Raw genomic sequence first — 18,495 nt, forward strand, 5'->3', positions numbered from 1 at the left:
TAAATTGTATGGTTTCCTTGATTTTCTGATATTCCAAAAGGGAAACCAAGCCCTCAACAGTCACTGTTGAGCTCTATGGTGCTCAGGGTGCTTGACCACTGGAGTTTGTCGGGAAACTAGAGCCCTGCTTTTGAGGAATGATGGGCGAAACGGAAGTTTTGTGCTATTGGTTGTGCATGGAAGGGCGTCTGTACCATACACAGGACCTGGCCACAAAGCAGAGAGACACAGGCAGTAGTCATGGTCATGTGAGAAGTCAGCTGTAGAGGAAATTCAATTTAGAACACGTTTCATAATCTGTAAAGTCATTCAGTTGTATATTTCGGGCACCACTGTAGCGTAAATAGAGGAGATCTTTCATTTTCTGTTGTGATGAGAAAAGAGGAGCTTTTAGAGGTTATTAGAGTGAAACTAAAAAAAACCTAGCTGTGTCTGAGTCATTTTCACCATGTTTTGGGGGGAAATTATGCTTAATTGTGTTAAAATTGATGCCTCAACACAAAAACAGACATCATCTTCTTCAATCAGAATAGTTTTTCTTTTGATTTTGAGGTGAAATAAGACCTGCTTGTGTTTTCATGACATTCACCCAGGGCCCCGATATACTTCAAGCAAAATCCAAGTGGTGTGACAGCATTTCGAACAAAATTAAGCCAAAGCGAATTTCACTTTGAGATCATTTTGGGAGTTCAGGAGCTCTACCTTCACTGACATGCAAATCTCAAATTACTGTCTATTTTGTTACTTAAAGGAAAACATGCAGCACATATTTACATATTCATCTAAACGAAAGAACTTCACTGTGAGTATATCGGGGACTTTCAAATCAACAATCATACAATAAGTCTTGAATACTTGTATCAGCTGATAAGAAGCTAAACTCATTCACACACCAACATTTGCAAAAAAAGCAGCTGAAACTTCCCACTGTCTTTACCAAACCACATTATTCAGAACAACCCACAAGAACAATCTCCCTTGCACATGTGAGCCACAGCAGACACGTTGATCAGAAGTCAGTTTGCACACAGAGCAGTGCAGAGTGCATTGTGGGAAGTCTTTGTTGAATCAGGGTGCTGACCCATCATGCATCCATTAAGAAGCAGCAGCTGGGAAGCAGGTCAGAGGCAGGCAAAGAGGGAGCAGGCAGGAGGCAGCAGGGAGACTAAAGCAGGACATGGGAACGACTGAGGAATATGGGCAATGTCACAATGTTCACCTTAAAACAATTAAAAGAAATTCACACTTCAAATCTGCAGAAAGCCAATGGTGAGGGTTTCAGTGAGGCAATGAGATGAGCCCAGCCACAAAAAAATATATAATTAAACAAATACAACATGAAAACAATCAATGTCACACTGAATATTACTAATAATTAATAAACTGGAAAAATTAAAATAATTATCAATAAAGAAAGAGTAAATAACAGCCAATAAAGAAACGACACACCTCTTAAGAGTCGCTCACTCATGAAGTGCGTTCAAGCACTGTTTTTCCAGTTTTTTTCAGCAACTTACGTCATGAGTAAAAAAAAAGTTAAAAAGCACCCATTACAATTATATTCCATTAGTAAGCTATAATATGCTTCTATTCACAGATAACTGGAAAAATTAAAATCATTATTGATATAGAGAGTGTAAAACAGTCAATAAATAAAAAATAAATAAATAAATAAAATATTTCGCTGTTTTTTCAGCATCTTGTGTCATGAGCACTCTAGTTAAAAATGTTTAGAATCCATTTCATCTCCATCTTGGGAGTGAATCAAATATGATATGCAACTATTCTAGTAACTGTATATATGACATATCCATATGATTATTTTTTTATTAAGACTTAACAAATTTTAACAAATAATTTTTAATAAATTCTGAAACACATCTGCAATTAACAAATTAGCAAATAGAGCTGCACGATTAATAGAAATTAAACTGGAAATGGATTTGGCAAAGGCTATGATTTTTTCATGCACAGCTTGCCAGTGAAGCACGGTTCTGCGATCAGTAGTAAGTCTCCATCTGAAGGCCAGAGGGCGCTCTCGCACTGAAACGATATAATGCACGTCATTCCAGGAAAATCCCATATAGGTAGCTGAATAAACAATGTTGCCAATTTAGCAATTTTGTTGGTAGATTTAGCAGCTTCTCAGATTAACCTAGCAACTTTCTCTTCCAAAAGCACCTAGCAACAACGTTAGCTATTTTAAAATTTGATTTGGCAACTTTCAGTAACTTTTGATGAATCAATAAAATGATCAAAAGGTACACGTTTTCATATAAATTACACAAAAAGAGGAAACCAAAGATTCTTACAGTACACACATCACTAAATCATAAAGGTACTGTATGCTTTTTTAAGTTTTTGACTCTACTAAAGCATAAAATACCATAATATGTTTGCAGATATTTAAGAAACAAGCTAGATTAACATACTTGTTTATCTGAAATACAATGCTGCAGTCAGTTATTCTCCTTTGAAAATGTGCGTTCAGGGCCGGAAATGTCGGTCTCTTTTTTGGTTTGTGAAACCTGCCCACTGCCAGTTTAACCAATTGTATTTCGGCACCCCGGGTTGCCAGTTGGCGGAAAATACAACATATTTCATATTCATTATCAAGTGCGTTTGTTCTTGTTGGTGATGTCAATCTGGCAACCTGCGTCCTCTGAGGAGGGGGGATCGGGTGAAAAAAACCCTCTCCAATATTTTGAATTTGGACTGCAATACCTAGTTCAACCACTCAGTGTCAATCCTACATACAGCACCTTTAAATTAGCTGCTATTTGTAATAATTCAATAATAATTAGGTGTGTTCAGCTTAAAGCAGCACTGCACAGACTCCATCGGTGTAGGATATCAAAGTTGTTGCTGATCAGTTAGCATCACACTGTAAGAAAAATATCTCGAAAAATGGTAAAGGTACTAGTAATCAGGGCTCCGAACCGGTTCATGGAACGAAAACCAAAACCAAAAAAGAACTAAATTTTGACAGGAACAGAACCAGAAACAGAAACGAAATCAAATTTTATAGTTCAGAACAGAATCGAAAATTTGAAATGGCCGATAACCGGTTAATAACGTTATTTTATCATTTTATTTAATATTTGAAGTTTGCTGTCAACCAATCACGAATTCCATGTGAAGCTGAAGCCAGCCAGTGAAATGTCCGCTCAGCTGAGAACTCATCATAGGCAAGTCTCAATGACAATGAACCAATTCCAATCTTTAAGAAGCGGAGGCATTGGACATCATCATGCACAGATAGATGCGCTAACCAATTTCGACATTTGGAAACGTCTGAGAAAGATTCAGCAATGACAAAAGCTCGTACAAGCTCTGCTGATTCGTTCACAGTCACCGGTTTCTGAGTGTGCATGAATGCAGCAAACTGTATCAGCTAATTTTGACCGATTAATAATCAATTAAACGGTTTAAAAAGTAATTTATTTATTTTCAGTAAATTATCAAATTATTTAAAAAGGTTTGCTGCATGGTTAAAATACACTACGTATATATATATATATAGAGAGAGAGAGAGAGAGAGAGAGAGAGAGAGAGAGAGAGAGAACTTGAATAGCCTATACGTTTTTTAGAGAGAAAAGAAAATTATTTCATACAAAAATAGACATAATGCAGACACAAAATGTTTACAAACATTAGGCTATAATAAACACTAGGCTATTTTGTATAATCATTTGTGATTCAAATACATCGCGAATACGGAAACTTTGATTTTGTTTTAGTTTGTCGTTAATATTGCTATAGCTTCTTATATTTTTTATTCTTGTTCTTTTCTAAATACTGTTAATTGAAATGATTTGTTGTGGAGGGATGGGAACTAAAATAGCCTAGCGGAGCTTCTCAAATTTCCCGGAAGTTGAACAGTTTTCATTTGCTATATTAACCTCAAAATAATTAGTAGAATGAAATTTGGAGTCCAACTTTCGGATGCATATACAGCGTAATTTATTATACATTTACCATTATTCTATATTCTTTATATTAAATAAAATTTTAGCATCCAGATACGAACATGGAAACATTTGGATTCGTGCCGAAAGAGAGAGGTATAGGCATCAGCTTCACCTTAGATTAATTTGTTTTTGGATTGACGTTTTTATAGCCTAAACTAATAACAGTTTTTATAATGTTTTTAAACATTTTGCTTTAGTCTACAGGCATTTTAGCCTTTATTATTTCGGAAGTAATAGGGCTAATAAAATGCGACGTGAGCCGCGACTTTTTCTTTTTTCTTTTTTTTTACTCTCAAAATGCAATCTTATAATGTTTTTTTTTTCTTTTAACAATGCAGCAAACATTTTTAAATATCTTAAAAATACTTTGTCTTTAAAGTTTTGATACATTTATTTATTTATTTTTTTAAGTAGCTTACATTTGGCCAAAATCCAGAGATGATGATGCTGTATCCTATTGGCTGTGATTAAGCATTAGATCTCTCTTTTTTTACTTTTCTTTTTGAGTAAAGAAAACGCTATACTTTATTATTATTATATTATTATTATTAGGCAAATAATATTGTTTTTTTAAAATAACGTTATTAACTGGTATTTCTTCCACCCGAACCGGTTTTGGAACGGTAATAATATCAGAGGAACGCAGAACAGAAACGTTAAAATATCGATTCTGCTCGGAGTGAACCGATTGAATTTTTTTTTGTTTTCAAGCCCTGCTAGTAATTTACCAGGACATTATCCATTATAACCATTTAACCTGAAAACACAAAATACAATGCATAATTTAAAATGCAAGGAAAATATCTGAAAATCCAATATGGAAAATTCTTTCATATTAACATAGCAGACTATTTTTACAGACTATTCTTAGAGTGTAGCATACTAACTACTAATACACTGCTTACAACTATAACTGTTCAGAATGTGCAGTTTTACATGATAGCTAACAGCTATAGCTAATAGCTTTCGAAATATCATAATTGCAGTTAACTGAACAATTTAATCGCAATTTCGTTTCAAGTTCTATAAATTGTGCAGCTCTAGTAGAAAAATGTTAAAATACTCTCTACCATTTTGTTTACTTAAATGGGGTGTCATCTCATTTATCATCAGTAAAATATGGAGTGCCACAAGGATCCGTCCTAGGTCCCCTTCTATTTTCAATATACATGTTGCCCCTTGGTAATATTATTAGAAAATACGGAATTAGCTTCCACTGTTATGCTGATGATACTCAGCTATATATTTCAACGAGACCAGATGAAACTTCCCAATTATCTAAGCTAACAGAGTGTGTTAAAAATGTAAAAGATTGGATGACAAATAATTTTCTCCAATTAAATTCGGATAAGACAGAGATATTAATTATTGGACCAAAAAACACCACACAGAATCTTGTAGATTACAATCTGCAACTAGACGGATGTACTGTTACTTCCTCTACAGTCAGAAATCTGGGTGTTATATTGGACAGCAATTTGTCTTTTGAAAATCATATTTCCAATGTTACAAAAAACTGCATTCTTCCATCTTAGAAACATTGCCAAGCTACGAAACATGTTATCTGTTTCTGATGCAGAAAAGCTAGTTCATGCATTCATGACCTCTAGACTGGACTATTGTAATGCACTTCTAGGTGGTTGTCCTGCTTCGTCAATAAACAAGCTACAGGTAGTCCAAAATGCAGCAGCTAGAGTCCTCACCAGGTCAAGAAAATATGATCATATTACCCCAATTTTACAGTCTCTGCACTGGCTACCTATTAAGTTCCGTATCAGTTACAAATTATCATTACTTACCTATAAGGCCCTAAATGGTTTAGTTCCTGCGTACCTAACTAGCCTTTTACCACGCTACAACCCATCACGCACCCTAAGGTCACAAAACGCTGGACTTTTGGTAGTTCCTAGGATAGCAAAGTCCACTAAAGGAGGTAGAGCTTTCTCACATTTGGCTCCCAAACTCTGGAATAGCCTTCCTGATAATGTTCGGGGTTCAGACACACTCTCTCTGTTTAAATCTAGATTAAAAACGCATCTCTTTCGCCAAGCATTCGAATAATGTATCTCTTAAATTGTGAGTGTAGTTGCATCTGCATTTTTATTCTTTAGCTTGGGTTAAACTAATTTTACTTCAGTTTCAGCAGCTATGCTAATGATGTCTCTATTTTGTTTCTATGTTTTGCCACGGGATGTAACTAGGATTTACACAAGCTCCAGTCTGGATCCAGAACACCTGAGAAGAGATGATGCTGACCCTCAGAGGACCCCAGATGACGCTAACCTTGAATCAACAAACAGAACTAACAAATATTGCTACATGTGTGACTGCATCATATAATTACTATTAATTAATAATATTGATAGTTCATCATCTAGCTGACTACGTCTTGTATTATTATTTTTATTTTTCTAAAATCCTGTCAAACGTGCACAAACTACTAGCTACTACTAAATATTGTAGAAACATAATTTTCTGTAAAGTTGCTTTGTAACGATTTGTATTGTAAAAAGCGCTATACAAATAAACTTGAATTGAATTGAATTGATTTGAATCTTTACCTACGCACATATTTGATTTATATAGCTACATCATACGTAGGCTACATCTCAAAAACATTGTACAGTCGTGGCCAAAAATTTTGACAATTACATAAATATTAGTTTTCAAAAAGGTTGCTGCTAAACTGCTTTTAGATCTTTGTTTCAGTTGTTTCTGTGATGTACTGAAATATAATAACAAGCACTTCATACGTTTCAAAGGCTTTTATCGACAATTACATGACATTTATGCAAAGAGTCAGTATTTGCAGTGTTGGCCCTTCTTTTTCAGGACCTCTGCAATTCGACTGGGCATGCTCTCAATCAACTTCTGGGCCAAATCCTGACTGATAGCAACCCATTCTTTCATAATCACTTCTTGGAGTTTGTCAGAATTAGTGGGTTTTTGTTTGTCCACCCGCCTCTTGAGGATTGACCACAAGTTCTCAATGGGATTAAGATCTGGGGAGTTTCCAGGCCATGGACCCAAAATTTCAACATTCTGGTCCCCGAGCCACTTAGTTATCACTTTTGCCTTATGGCACTGTGCTCCATCGTGCTGGAAAATGCATTGTTCTTCACCAAACTGTTGTTGGATTGTTGGAAGAAGTTGCTGTTGCAGGGTGTTTTGGTACCATTCTTTATTCATGGCTGTGTTTTTGGGCAGAATTGTGAGTGAGCCCACTCCCTTGGATGAGAAGCAACCCCACACATGAATGGTGTCAGGATGCTTTACTGTTGGCATGACACAGGACTGATGGTAGCGCTCACCTTTTCTTCACCGGACAAGCCTTTTTCCAGATGCCCCAAACAATCGGAAAGGGGCTTCATCAGAGAATATGGCTTTGCCCCAGTCCTCAGCAGTCCATTCACTATACTTTCTGCAGAATATCAATCTGTCCCTGATGTTTTTTTTGGAGAGAAGTGGCTTCTTTGCTGCCCTTCTTGACACCAGGCCATCTTCCAAAAGTCTTGGCCTCACTGTGCGTGCAGATGCGCTCACACCTGCCTGCTGCCATTCCTGAGCAAGCTCTGCACTGGTGGCACTCCGATCCCGCAGCTTAATCCTCTTTAGGAGACGATCCTGGCGCTTGCTGGACTTTCTTGGATGCCCTGAAGCCTTCTTTACAAGAATTGAACCTCTTTCCTTGAAGTTCTTGATGATCCTATAAATTGTTGATTTAGGTGCAATCTTAGTAGCCACAATATCCTTGTCTGTGAAGCCATTTTTATGCAACGCAACGATGGCTGCACGCGTTTCTTTGCAGGTCACCATGGTTAACAATGGAAGAACAATGATTTAAGCATCACCCTCCTTTTAACATGTCAAGTCTGCCATTCTAACCCAATCAGCCTGACATAATGATCTCCAGCATTGTGCTCGTCAACATTCTCACCTGAGTTAACAAGACGATTACTGAAATGATCTCAGCAGGTCCTTTAATGACAGCAATAAAATGCAGAGGAAAGGTTTTTTTGGGATTGAGTTAATTTTCATGGCACAGAAGCACTATGCAATTCATCTGATCACTCTTCATAACATTCTGGAGTATATGCAAATTGATATTATAAAAACTTAAGCAGCAACTTTTCCAATTTCCAATATTTATGTAATTCTCAAAACTTTTGGCCACGACTGTACATTCACAGCCATGCACGCCACATGCTATTTAGCGTTGATGAACACAAAAAGAGCTGAGCAGTTTAGCCCCTGACAATCCACCTAAAGACTGAAGTGACTAAATCTAAGAACTGGGTTTCAGAAAATGAGCACACCAAGCTGAAATGTGCTTCAGCAACTAGGTCAACGCCACCATCTGACACAGTTTCAAAAATACTGACTCCATTTCATCAAAACAGGCCACAAGAAATATTTAATCAAGTGTCCTATGCGATGCCCCATTTCAAACTACTACTACTACAAAAAAACATCTCAAACTCAAATATTCAAACTATGTGAATCTGAAATGAGATAAGAAATAATTTTCATATTATTTTGGAATAATTCGTTTTCTCAAAAACATGGTTAAACCTGAGAACTGCTAGATGTTACCACAGTATAGAAATGCTAAAAGCTGACAAAGAGCACTATGACATTTTAAACATTAGAGACCAAATTGAGTTTGTTTGGTATTATAAAAAACAGATTTAAAATGGTATAAATTGTTGTTTTTGAAAAAGTCACGTTGAATAAAAGCATCTGATATTTACAGCAATCTAAATGTACTGGCACTATGTATAATCAATATTCAATAAACATGTCACAAATTGATCGATATAGGGTTGTTTTACTCAAGTGGAAATCCGTGTTGTGTGTTGAATAATGAAAATAATGAAATATTACATTCAAATATGAAGTGGACATCTTTTTTTGTTATTACAACCCTTGCCAAAGTAAATGAATAACAAAAGTCACTATTTTGACTTGCTAAATTGACAACATAAAAACAGATGATTTACTAAACTGAAACAACAAAATATTAAATCAGATTACTAAACTGTCATTCATGCTTAGCATTCCATCATTTCTACTTAGCCAGCTGTCTAATACTATGTTGAAATAAAACAAAAAAGTCGACTTACCATACTAAAAAAAGTCAAAATAACTAGAAACCATCAACTTTCTAAGCTGACAATTACAAATTACTTTTGTAAAAAAAAACAAGATACTAAATAAAAATGTTATAACTTGATTTAAAATTACACAGCAAAAATTATTAAATTATTCTTAGTCTTTTCCTTTCTGCGTGCAAAGGGTCCGACAGCAGCTTCAGCGAGTATGTTGAAGAACAGCTCATGTTCTAGTAGCTTCATCTTCTGCTCTGATTGTTCACCATCATCATCTTCCTCATTCTCCAGCAACTTCAGAATGGTGGCGCTCAGCCGCTGCAAGAGATACATTTCAGGAAGAATTCAAACCCAACTTGTGTTTAACTGACATTTTGTCATAGTATAGGAGTACAGTCATGGCCAAAAGTTTTGAGAATTACATAAATATTGGAAATTGGAAAAGTTGCTGCTTAAGTTTTAATAATAGCAATTTGCATATACTCCAGAATGTTATGAAGAGTGATCAGATGAATTGCATAGTCCTTCTTTGCCATGAAAATTAACTTAATCCCAAAAAACATTTCCACTGCATTTCATTGCTGTCATTAAAGGACCTGTTGAGATCATTTCAGTAATCGTCTTGTTAACTCAGGTGAGAATGTTGACGAGCACAATGCTGGAGATCATTATGTCAGGCTGATTGGGTTAGAATGGCAGACTTGACATGTTAAAAGGAGGGTGATGCTTGAAACCATTGTTCTTCCATTGTTAACCATGGTGACCTGCAAAGAAACGCGTGCAGCCATCCTTGCATTGCATAAAAATGGCTTCACAGACAAGGATATTGTGGCTACTAAGATTGCACCTAAATCAACAATTTATAGGATCATCAAGAACTTCAAGGAAAGAGGTTCAATTCTTGTAAAGAAGGCTTCAGGGCATCCAAGAAAGTCCAGCAAGCGCCAGGATCGTCTCCTAAAGAGGATTAAGCTGCGGGATCGGAGTGCCACCAGTGCAGAGCTTGCTCAGGAATGGCAGCAGGCAGGTGTGAGCGCATCTGCACGCACAGTGAGGCGAAGACTTTTGGAAGATGCCCTGGTGTCAAGAAGGGCAGCAAAGAAGCCACTTCTCTCCAAAAAAAACATCAGGGACAGATTGATCTTCTGCAGAAAGTATAGTGAATGGACTGCTGAGGACTGGGGCAAAGTCATATTCTCCGATGAAGTCCCTTTCCGAATGTTTGGGGCATCTGGAAAAAGGCTTGTCCGGAGAAGAAAAGGTGAGCGCTACCATAAGTCCTGTGTCATGCCAACAGTAAAGCATCCTGACACCATTCATGTGTGGGGTTGCTTCTCATCCAAGGGAGTGGGCTCACTCACAATTCTGCCCAAAAACACAGCCATGAATAAAGAATGGTACCAAAACACCCTCCAACAGCAACTTCTTCCAACAATCCAACAAAAGTTTGGTGAAGAACAATGCATTTTCCAGCACGATGGAGCACCGTGCCATAAGGCAAAAGTGATAACTAAGTGGCTCGGGGACCAGAATGTTGAAATTTTGGGTCCATGGCCTGGAAACTCCCCAGATCTTAATCCCATTGAGAACTTGTGGTCAATCCTCAAGAGGCGGGTGGACAAACAAAAACCCACTAATTCTGACAAACTCCAAGAAGTGATTATGAAAGAATGGGTTGCTATCAGTCAGGATTTGGCCCAGAAGTTGATTGAGAGCATGCCCAGTCGAATTGCAGAGGTCCTGAAAAAGAAGGGCCAACACTGCAAATACTGACTCTTTGCATAAATGTCATGTAATTGTCGATAAAAGCTTTTGAAACTTATGAAGTGCTTGTAATTATATTTCAGTACATCACATAAACAACTGAAATAAAGATCTAAAAGCAGTTTCGCAGCAAACTTTTTGAAAACTAATATTTATGTAATTCTCAAAACTTTTAGCCACGACTGTACTTGCAGTACACTACGCATTAAAAGTTTGGGACAAAAGTTGTTTTGTTTTTATGAAAACTTTTACTCAGCAAGTATGTATTAAACTGATCACAAAAAGATTTTTACGTTGTTATAAATTTCTATTTTAAATAAACGCTGTTCTTTTGAACCTTCTAGCAATTTGTAGCATTTGGACCAATCAGACACACAACTATTTGTTACATTTAACAAATAATATCTAACGCCTCCTCATCTAACCAAACGGTCTATGGACCCTTCCCCCAAAAGGAAGCTATCACCTCAAAATGGACTGAACAGGCCTCTGGTTCCCTAGCAACCAAAGGCCCACTATCGGATAACACTAGGTTTCCGAGGCCCCAGGAATGTGGCTAAGCAACTCTTAACTCAAGATACATAATGCACATAAAAAGGGACTCTTCTCTAATTAATTCATATAAAAACCTTTCTTTGAATTAATTCACATATATTTTAGGGAATTGTGTATGCTTTTACTGTTCTTGTATATTATGTTTTGTATATGTTTTATACATGCTCATGATGGATCACTAGTTAATATATTAACCTCATCGATATGTTGTTTGGTATCTATGAGTTCGTATTTTCATGATCTAAATGAGACTGTATATTATATGTTGATGCCTATGCAACACATTAGTTTTATAAGACTCTTAAAGATTCTTCTCTTGAACCCCCCTATCTAATTTCATATGCAAGACACCATACTAGGAACAAAGAGTGTAAAACTTCCCCTCAAAAGGTACCATTCCTCATTGGCTCACTCAAATCCTGAGGGTGTGACATCATCCCCCTATATAGATCACTGATCACCAGATCAGGGCGGTTCTTTAGATTCAGGAATTCCAGGAGAAGATGTTGAGCTAAGAGCTCTCAAAACCATGCTAAGCTTGTGCCAGGCTTCGGCCTTGACTATTCATTCATCAAGATCCTCTGATTCGAACTGGTCTCATCAACTCACTTAAGCAGAGACCAACTGGTGCCCCAAAGTGCATCAGGACTCTTTTTCAAACAGGCGAGACGTGCAAGTATCAAACTTAGTCTCATTAATTTATACATTAAGTATCATATGCACCTTTTACAAAGGTGTGTTTGAACTAAGAAACTGATGTTTCCTTCAGGCTGTAGATCTGCTGAATATCAAATTGTACCATAGCTTCATGTCTTTATTTCTTTTCTTTTTACTGCGTAAGCTTTAACCTTTTTCCTATGCCAACTTTATGCATGTGTGTGTGTGTGTTAGACTAGTTTAAGTGTTTATGTAGTTAATAAAGTCTTATTTGTATCACACTTGAGGTTGTTCATTGTTTGCTCATAACTGAAGTCCCTAATCATGCAGATTTTTGCTACATGCTCTGAGTAGTATTGTACAGTAAGAAAGTTATTTTCCTCAACCAGGAAATTAAGGTTCTTAGAATTGACAGACAGTTGACACTGAGAGGTCAAGTAAAAACTTACAGCGGATCTAAATATTTATAATTACACATAACTAGTTATGATTGATTAATCATATTTCCCCTTTGAGCTGATTCGCAACAAATGAGCTCTTTTTCAATACATACCTCTAAGGCCTCCATTGCGAGGTCAGGGGGGTTGTGGTAGTGGATTTTGCGTGGGTATCTGGCTGCTTCCTCATGCAGGTAGTAATGACAAAAGGGCTGTAATGAGATGCATGTCTGACTGTTGGCCAGTCTGCAGCCACTTTCACACAGAAAACCCCAGCAACAGCCTTCATACATTTTTCTCCACCAGTAACTAACTAAAAAAGTGGGCATTTAATTCCAAAACAGAGTCAGACCTGAAGGTGAGTTTGCAATCAAGTGACTTAAAGTAGACTTACGTTGGAGTGTCTTGATCATTTTCAAACTGTATCACTGAACTTTTAACGTGTTTTCACACCTGTCAGGTTTAGAGCATTTGTTCAGGAACCTGGCAAGTTTTTTCTTTATTTTTTTTCATTCATTTAGGCAAAAAAACACTATATACAATATTCGTGGATGCACACCAAAACAATAAAACTGAGATTGCCTGAATAAGTTGGTCTCTCTCAGCCCAACTGACAAAGAACTGTGGAGCGGCTCGGTTGTGGTGAGAAATCAATCTGATCCAACAGACCAACAAACCAAGCAGCATCGGAGTTAATGGGAAATGCATTATATATCTCTTTATATATTTAATGAGGTGGAGCAGGAATTAAGGCTTATTTACATTCATATAAGTGTGTGTTTGTGTGTTTCAACAACAGTTACAGATAAAGCCACAATGGAACCCATGGAGTTAAGTTGTCAATCTTGATGGATGACGCTTTGAGTAAAATCCCAAAACATAAATAGATGCACTCTGACCAAAGAGACGTTAGATTTACTCCAGGTACATTTGTGACCCTGGACCACAAGGCCAGTCTTAAGTGTCAATTTTTTCAAAATTGAGATTTATAGATCTGAACTAATAGAGCTGAATAAAAAGCTTTCCATTGATGTATGGTTTGTTAGGATCTGACAATATTTGACAAAGATAAAACTATTTTGAAATCTGAGGGAAAAAGAAAATCGCTTTTGAAGCTGTCCAAATGAATTATTAGCAATGCATATTACTAATCAGAAATTACGTTTGGATATATTTACAATAGGAAATTTACAAAATATGTTAATGGAACATGCTCTTTACTTAATATCCTAATGATTTTTGGCATAAAAGAAAAAATCTATAATTTGACCCATACAATGTTAGTTTGGCTATTGCTAAAAATATACCCCAGCAACTGGACTGATTTTGTGGTCCAGTGTCACATTTATGCAACAATGTGCTAAAAATGGAAAAGCTTATTCTGCAGCATTTTTGAAAAGTTTGTATACACATGACAATGGTGTCAAAATGTTTCCAATTTACAGAATCTGCTAAAACAGCTAAAAAGCTGTATTATGTTTAGCAAGCCACTAGTTGGCGATGTCACTTTGTAAAAACACTAGCGCATTCCTAAAAACTGAATATGTAATGCGTATCTGCGTATCTTTTTGTAGTTAACATAGAGACGATAACGGTATCAATTTAAAAAACTTACATTTTGAAAGTGTGTTCAAAAGCTTGCATTATGAGGCCCTCAAACACTGCTGTCATGTAAATGAACAGCCAAAACAAAAACCGTGTTTACATGAAAACTAACGTAAACACCCCCTCACATGTGCTACCTTTTGGTTTGCTTTGACCCAAACTGACTAAATTATATTGACTTACAATATTGACACTATTTTCTTAAAGAGCTGCTTTACAGCAGAATCCAATTTATCTTCATAGTTGCGTTTCCATAATTGATTCTGCTATTGTCCTGTTTATTTCCGCGAAGCTGCTTTGACACAAACTGTATTTTATACAATGCGATAGACATAAAAGTGACCTGAATTAACTTGAAGCGAAACAAACCAAAAAAAACAACCCTGGTGACAGATGTCATTCATTCTCAATAGCCAATCAGACTATCCACCCGGCCAACTGTAACCCAGCTCATCACCTTTTTGTACAGATGCAGGTAGTATTTGGGCGGCAGTTTGCGCTTCTCTGCAATCTTTCCTAACATATACTGAATGAGCCACTCCTCCTCATCTCCGTCACAGCGAGAGGCACTCTGAAAGCACTACGACGCTGTCTCCAACATCGAGTCCTGGCGCTCGTCCATCTTTAAACACAAACAAACAGTAACTGACACAAATCTGTATTTCTAGTTTTTTAACACGCACTCATACATTGTTTTGTACACAATTACATGTCTCTCTCACTCTTCATCTATACAAATAGAAATACCTGTTTTATCAAGTCAGGAGAAATTCGTGTTTCCACTGTTTGAGCTGTCTGGAAGCGATGGAGTCAATGGAAGTGCTGGCACCTTGGAGAAAGAGAAATACTTTAAGTGACAGATGAAGAGATTAAAAAAAATCTATATGTGAATGCATGAAAGTCGATGAGCTCATACCTTGAGAGCAGCTCCTTCGATATAAGCATAATCATCTACAGAGATTGTGGGGCCGTCGTTGCGCGGGATTATTCCAGAAAGTGTTTTAAGCAGGTTGGCAAGGTCAGCAGAGACAGTGCTGGTCTTATAGCTGTCAAACTCTGACAAGGTCTTGGGTTTAAAGTACTCAAACATAAAGACGGCATCATCCCAATGAAGCTCCACCTAGAGACTGGAAGAGAGAAAGAGAGATGGAGACATGTATCAGTACTATGAAATGAGGGTCCAAAACTGTTTTATTTTAGGATTATTAATATATTATTATAGTATCTATTCGTATTTTGAATTAGCACTTATTTTAATACATCCAGTTTAAATTTAAGTTTTAGTTGGAAGTCATATTGCTATGTGCTTTTATCATTATTAGTGTTTCTATTTAGCTTTAATTTTTATTTCAGTTTTTGTTATTTTATTATTTCATTTTTTTATTTAGTTAACTTCAATTGCAATATTTGCCATTTTCATTTAAGCTTTTTTTAAGATGAACATTTTCATCTAATATTTACATTTTATTTATAATATATAAATATTATTTTTAATAGTTTTATTATTTATTTAAAATTTTAGTCAAGAATAACAACATTGGTTCAACATTCACTTTTTGCCAGTAAATTAACCTTCCTGCCTGTAAATTGAGATTTTACTAATTATAAATATTTACAACCAACCAAAAATATACATATTTTATATATATATATATATATATTTTTTTTTTTTTTTTTTTTTTCATATATATTTCAATATATTTTCATATATTAATTTCAAGGAGATTTTGCTGTACACACACGAGTGGAGAGTTTTAACTGGGGATTTCTGTCAATCTGTAAATCAGGACAGACTCTTTTGTCCCCCTCAGGAGTAACAGTAATATGAACAACGGCAGACATGTAGCAATATCCTGCGCACTGGGATTTTTTTCATTACCTGAACTATTTGACAATACTGACGAGTGACAAAAGACAGAATTATCACTTATCCATTCAAACGAAAAGCAATTTCCACGCTGGCATTATGACAATGTTTTTGTGGAGAAATGAGCCAAAAGCCTATAACAGGGCCGAAAAATTGTGCTGATTATTTATGATGTGTAACACTAACAATGCAGAATCAGATAAAATTCATTCAGAGAAAAGATAGTGGCTGGAATTCAGAATGAGTTCAGAAAGCCAGGATCAAGTAATTTGTCCTGATACTGATTCTGAAAAATAGGCTGAAAACATCTGTAACTGTGCTGCCTTTTAAAATGACAAATGTCCTTTGTGGGTTATACTGTACACTAAATGCATGTTTTTTCACTACTCACTGCTGTGTGTGTGCACTTGGATGGGTTAAATGCAGAGCACAAATTCCAAGTATGGGACACCATACTTGGCCATACATTGTGTCCTCCTTAAAAACCCCAAAATCCGCACAAACTTTTTTTTGGTTTGTTTTTCTCTTTTACACCAGTGGTGCAGTACCTTGCAGCTGCAAAGACTAAGCACAATTCAATGTTTGCTAGATGCCTACAAAAACACAAGCAGCATCTACACAACGCAATCTGTTTCCTCCAGAGACACAGGAATAGGTGCAGAACACCGCGGTATTGTACTTTGGTGGTGTTTACAGCATTTCCTGTGTACAGAGCAATCCTGCATGATGGGTGTGTGGGTGGCTAAATGATCAATGAGACTCCTGCTGCCCAAAGATAATCAATCAGTGAATTATTGGTGAATCCAACTCATCCTACCCAACATCCACCTACTTTCATTAGCACAGGGACAGTTCTCCTTCTCTCTTTACAAAGCTTCTTAGATATTCAAGACATAAAATTGGTGTTCCTGTAGCTCAATTGGTAGAGCATTGCGTTATCAAGTGCAAGGTTGGGGGTTCGATTCCCCTGGGACACATGATAGGTAAAAATTGATAGCCTGAATGCACTGTAAGTTGCTTTGGATAAAAGCGTCTGCTAAATGCATAAATTTTAATTTAATTTAAAATGAGTACACAGGAGACATGGGTAATTCCCTAACATGACTCTGAAGTGAAAACCATTGACTTAACTTCATTTTGTGATGAATATGATTTTACTTTGTCTGCATGGCCTTGTCTTTTTTTTTTGAACAATGAGTAAGCTATTATTTTGATGAAAGTAATTTCTTATCTTGCTTACACTGATGAATTGTGCACATCAGTGACATTCAGAAAGTTAACTGTAAACTCATATCATGTCACTGTGAGTGTGTTACCTGTGGGGTAGAATGCTCCTCCAGGTATCGTGCTTTGCTCTTCTTGCTCGGGTAGGCATACAGGCAGAAGAAACACTGCTCTAGTGCCATCTCCAGATCCTCTTTATATGATAGTTTTTCATGTCCTGAGAGCCTCTCCCGCAAAACACGCACCTGAAAATAGAAACATAAACCATTAGACCATTAAAAACCACAACTTGACCCCAAAGAACTAGTTAATTATAGCTCGAATCTCCCTTTTCTGTCCAAGATACTAGAAAAGGTAGTATCCTCACAGTTATATTCCTTCTTAGAGAAAGATGGTATCTGTGAGGATTTCCAGTCAGGATTTAGACCATATCATAGTACTGAGACTGCTCTCCTTAGAGTTACAAATGAGCTGCTCTTGTCATCATGGTTGTATCTCTCTATTAGTGCTATTGGATCTTAGTGCTGCGTTCGACACTATTGACCACAACATTCTTTTGCATAGACTAGAACACTTTGTTGGCATTAATGGAAGTGCATTAGCATGGTTTAAATCGTACTTATATGACCGCCATCAATTCATAGCAGTGAAGGAAGACGTATCATATCGATCACAAGTGCAATACGGAGTACCTCAAGGCTCAGTACTAGGGCCTTTATTCTTCACACTTTAAATGTTACCCTTGGGAGATATCATCAGGAATATGTTATGCTGATGATACTCAGCTCTATATTTCTTCACGGCCCGGCGAAACATACAAATTTGAAAAACTAACAGAATGCATAGTCGATATAAAAAACTGGATGACGAGTAATTTCTTACTGCTAAATTCTGAAAAAACAGAGGTGTTAATTATAGGACATAAAAACTCTGCATGTAATAACCTAGAGCGCTGTCTAAGACTTAATGGCTGCTCTGTCAATTCTTCGTCATCAGTTAGGAACCTAGGTGTGGCTATTTGATAGCAATCTTATCTTAGAAAGCCAAATTTCTAGCATTTGTAAAACTGCATTTTTCCATCTCACAAATATATCTAAATTACGAACTATGCTCTCAATGTCAAATGCACAAATGTTAATCCATGCATTTATGACCTCAAGGTTAGATTATTGTAATGCTTTATTGGGTGGTTGTTCTGCAAGCTTGTTAAAATAAGCTCAAGGTAGTCCAAAATGCAGCAGCTAGAGATCTTACTAGAACCAGGAAGTGTGACCATATTAGCCCTGTTCTGTTCCGACTGCATCGAC

The 18,495-nt window shown here is 36.6% G+C and overlaps 1 pseudogene; it reads right to left on the bottom strand.

Moving 5' to 3' along the window:
- The window catches only part of LOC132098247 (calcineurin-binding protein cabin-1-like), a 112,068-nt pseudogene that overhangs the window by 60,019 nt on the left and 33,554 nt on the right, over nucleotides 1–18,495 (bottom strand).

The sequence above is a fragment of the Carassius carassius genome, chromosome 21, assembly GCF_963082965.1.
Source record: "Carassius carassius chromosome 21, fCarCar2.1, whole genome shotgun sequence".
NCBI classification, from domain to species: domain Eukaryota; kingdom Metazoa; phylum Chordata; class Actinopteri; order Cypriniformes; family Cyprinidae; genus Carassius; species Carassius carassius.